This window comes from Pteropus alecto, unplaced genomic scaffold, assembly GCF_000325575.1.
Source record: "Pteropus alecto unplaced genomic scaffold, ASM32557v1 scaffold314, whole genome shotgun sequence".
NCBI classification, from domain to species: Eukaryota; Metazoa; Chordata; class Mammalia; order Chiroptera; family Pteropodidae; genus Pteropus; species Pteropus alecto.
Window position 1 is genome coordinate 908221 of NW_006435849.1, and position 4736 is coordinate 912956.

Genomic DNA, 4736 nt, shown 5'->3' on the forward strand with positions numbered 1-4736 from the left:
GGGGGGGAGGTGGATGGATGGACGCAGATGGACGGACGGACAGATGGATGGATGGATGGGTAGATAGGTAGATGGATGGATGATGGATGAATAGGTAGGTGGGTGGATGGATGGATGGATCAGTGGATGGATGGATGGATGAATGGATGGATGGATGGATGGATGGGTGGGTGGATGGATGGATGGGTGGATGGATGGATGGGTGGATGATTGGATGGATGGATGGATGGATGGATGGATGGATGGATGGAAACCCAAGTTCAAACCGTTCATTTTACAGAGGAAGGGACTGGAGTTCAGAAAGGAGAACCGTTGTGAGTTTCACTTTAAAAAGGGAGGTGGAGAAAGAAGGGGAAATTGCTCCTTGATGCACGTCTATTCCTCCTCTAAGACCCAAAGATGTTTCTAGGGGCCCTCCCTGACCCCCAAACTGGGCTGAGTACCTCTTCTGGGCCCCCACCCCCCCCCTGGTCTACCCCCGCCACAGCCCTGACATCTCTGGGCCGTCAGCGAAGGTCTGCCTCCCTCACTGGACGAAGAGGCCATGAGTGCAGGGCCCACCTGGCCTGGGCCCACCCAACCCACACCTCGGCATGACGGGGGTGGGTGCAGAAGAGGCATGTGTTAAATGTGTGTTGAGTCGACCCGTAGAACCCCAAGAAAGGAAGAACCCCAAGGCCAGAAGCCTCATTCTGGGAATAATTAAAAGCACAAGTGTAATTTGCTTGGAAAAGGAAGGCCAGGAGAAATCTTCTCAGCCATCTGCAGGCACCGAGGGGCTGCCAGGAAGACAAGTGGCTGGTGCTGCTCACTAGGACTGGACCAGAACCGGTGAGAGGTAGTTACACAGAGCAGATGTGACTCACAAGAAAGGTTTTTAAATGATCAAAACTTCTCCAGAGCAAAATATGCTGCCCTCCTTCCTCCCTTGCTGGAAAGGTCTAAACTAAGGCCCGGCAGCTAGCCGTCTGGGCACCCAGGACCTCTGAGGAGGCAACGAAGTACAGTGGCCGAGAGTCAGGCTCTGGAGACAGGCTGCAAGGTTCTTACCCTGGCTCACCTACTTGGCAAGTGGCTTCACCACTCTGTGCCTCAGTTTCCAAGTCATTCCTATGGGGAGTTCACAGTAGCAACTCCACAGGCTGGGTGTAGGGACTGAATGAGATCACGCGTGTAAAGTGCTTACAGTAGAGCAGGGTTTGGCACGGAGTCAGCACCCACTAATGTTAATTACTACTGTTTTTCTTCCCCTGTGGAGCCAGACACTGCTGGCTGCTAACCCAGCTGACACGCTCAATTCCCTTTTTCTCTGGCTTCCTCCTCAAGGGAGGTTGAGAAGCTAAATGAAATTTCCCACCCTTCTTGGGGCGAGAGGAAGACATGTGACACATTTCTGGCCAATGAGGTGTAAGTGGAATCTTCTGGGGTGGGCGGAGGATGCTGAGAGTGCGTAAATGGTCCAGAACCAAAAACCACGTGCTGCTGGGGTTGACTCTCCTTCTCCCTGTTCTGGCTATAGCTGCAGCCGCAGCCTCGCAACCATGAGGGGAAGGCCAAGTGAATCAAAGAGGTTCCAGCCCAAACATCACTCAGCCTTCGAACTGAGTTGGCAGCCAAGTCCCTCCAAGAGAAGTCAATCCTTGTCTAAGCTGCTGGGAGATGGGCTGGCTGTCCCTGCAGCTGAAAGCAGTCCTGGCCGATGCACCCACCGTGACACAAACGGCTCAGGGCACAAGCCCATGGTAATCGTTTGCCGGCCTCAGTTCAGCTTCCCGGCTGGGAACCCCAGAGCTAGAGGAGAAGGAGCAGACGGCCGCGCCAGGCCAGTGTTCACCGAAGGCCGGTCGTGTTCCACCTTCCTTTTCAGCTGCATCGATGTCCCATCTGTACAATTATTTACTTAACATTTTCTTTAAATCGGCTCGCTTTTACACTTAAATGTATATACACGTATTTTAAAAGGAATCTATATTGCGACAAAAATGCAAAATTGAAATCTTTTGCTACAAAGATATCTTAAGAAATAAATACAATGAAAACAAAATATATCCATTCACGTATCGGTAAAAATTATCTGATATAACATGATTTGGGTTCAGCGGACTCGCAAGAATTCCTCACTTTTGTCTTCTAGGGGGGAGAATATCAGCAGACCTGGCAACACCTGGCATTTCCACAGGGCACCGAAGAGCTCCAGGTAAGCGGGGACTGCCCCTCACAGCGGGGTCACGTTTTCCTGTTTGCCACAATCCCATATCCCCAAACCCTGACCCAAAGTGAGGTGACTGGTTTGGCTCTCCCGCTGGGTGGTGGAAGGACGCGGCCAGGCACCTGCCCTCCTCCCTCCGCGCAGGGCGTCTGTGGGCTGCCTGTGCAGATGGCCTTGTCTAAAACGGCCCCTGGTTCCTGCCCATCAGTCCCCTTCCTGCCTTACCCATCTGTAGTACTTATCCCCACACACCTTCTCCTACGCTAACTTGTTTACCTATTTTTGTCCTCCAGGAGAATGTCAGGGGAAGGGCTTTGTCTATTTTGTTCACTCCTGAATCCCCAAGGTCCAGAACACACCAGTTGGTGCTCACACGCACATGTGTTCAGTGACAGAGGAAGCCAATGCATGAGCAAACGAAGCCCGTCTCCTGCTTCCCAGTTCCCTATGGTGCCGGTTACCATGCTGAAAAACGCTGGTTCTCTTGACGTTTGAGAGGCGACACTAGAAATTCACTTAGAACTCGGAAACTTGTACCACACTGAGAAGGAATATGCCAGATTAAGATGAATATCTATGAGGCCATCCAGATATATGTTAAGAACTGAATAACAAATAAATGAGGGAGAAGGAACAAACCTCCCTACAGAATTAATTATGTGGACAATTAAATGTAGAAGGAATGAGGGGCATACAGAGATCACCGTTAGGGCTATTTCGCAGTAGTAACTGTCACAGGCAAGATTCAGCTCACCAAGGCATGCCAAAATGAGTGGAAGCCTGAGGAGAAATGAGCATACTCTCAAAAGACCTCTCCCAAGATATACAATAATTACGAATGGAAAATCAGTTACTTTACGGAGCAGAAACCAAGCAGACAGCACCTTAGCCAGGCAATCCAGGTTAACACCACCAGTGATAAGAAACGTGGACGCCACGGAGTGCCCGGCACGATGCACCGGGGGGCACGTGGTCTCTGTGCTGTTCTGCCACATCGTGCATAACCTCCATCGAGTCTTGAGAAAACACCAGACCAACCCCGACTGAGACAATTTACAAAATACAGTCTTCTTGCAGTGTCTCACAGTGTCACGAAGGAAGAGGAAAGACTGAGAAACTGTTATGCATGGAAGGAGATTATGGAGATGTGACGACTAAATGCAGTATGGGATCCCGGGTAGGTTCTTATAACAGAAAAAGGACATCGGTGGAAAAACTAGTGAAATTTGACTAAAGTCTGTCATTTAGTTCATAGTACTGGACTGGTGTTAATTTCATGGTTTTGATTGCTGTGCTATACTTATATAACACGGGAATATGAGAGAAAGCTGGGTGAAGGGTATATGTGAGCTATTTTTGCAACTTCTTTGTAGGTCTAAAATGCCTTCAAAATAAAAATATTAATAAGGAATTCCTCTGATGGAAATCTGGCCCCCAGAGAGTGGCCCATAAACAAGCTCCTGGTACCTAAGCAGAGCCTTAGGCCTGGATGAAGGAGTGTGATGAACCCAACAAACAGCCGAGAGAGAAGTTACTGTCTGGTTCACTCAGTCCCCAAAGCCCAAATGACAGGTCCCTGAGCTGGGCCAACGTCACTACCTGCGCCCGGAATCTGGACGCCAGAACCTGCCACTCACCACTTCCCACACTGTCGGGGTCACTCGGTGCTTTGAGGGTCAGACCAAGCACCCTCACTGCACCCTGCCCACAAAGGCTGGGGCCCTCACTTAGGGAGGCCCCACTACCAACTGGAATGCCGCATACCCTGAGGCCCGCTGCCCTGCTAAGAATCTGTCCCAAAGAAACAAGAGGGTGTCTCTAGCAAAAAACCCAGAAACTCAAACATAACATATTCAAAATCTTTATATTACAGGTATTTACCACATTCACATATTTTGATTGTGTGTAAATACCTACACTACATTTTTGCCTATGGGGAAACGGCACTTCCACGTGATGCTGTTCTGCATCGTGACTGTGGTGACAGTTACACGACTATGTGCACTTGCCGAAACTTGAAAAACCGTATATACCAAAGAGTGAATGTTACTTTGTGTAAATTAAAAAAATTGCGTTTAAAAAGTTAAAAAAAAAAAAAAAAAAAGTATGACACGCCAACAGCTATCAACAAAGATCTCTAAGGTATACCACTGCTAGGGTCGGAGGGTATCGCTGCAGAGGCATCTATATGGCACGGCTTTGTTCTTTACATTGCAAACTAAAACGGGGGTCCCCAATGCCCGGGGTCGCAGACCAGGCCACAGAGTAGGAAGTGAGTGAGCGAAGCTTCATCTGTATTTGCAGCTGCTCCCCAGCGCCAGCATCACCGCCTCGGCTCTGCCTCAGATCATCAGGCATTAGATTCTCTCAGGAGCACTGGTCCCTGGTGCCAAAAAGGCTGGGGACCGCTGAACTAAAACAGTAAGTGCGTATACACATAAGGAGGAATGTTCATGGGTGGGAAGAGATCAGACAGGACACCCACCCAACCGCGGACCACAACTACCCCTGAGGGATGATGAGACTT

The 4736-nt window shown here is 49.6% G+C and overlaps 1 protein-coding gene across 1 annotated transcript in view; it reads right to left on the reverse strand.

Annotated features, from left to right (window-relative positions):
- SIPA1L3 (signal induced proliferation associated 1 like 3) overlaps window positions 1-4736 on the reverse strand; it is a 243780-nt gene that overhangs the window by 126414 nt on the left and 112630 nt on the right.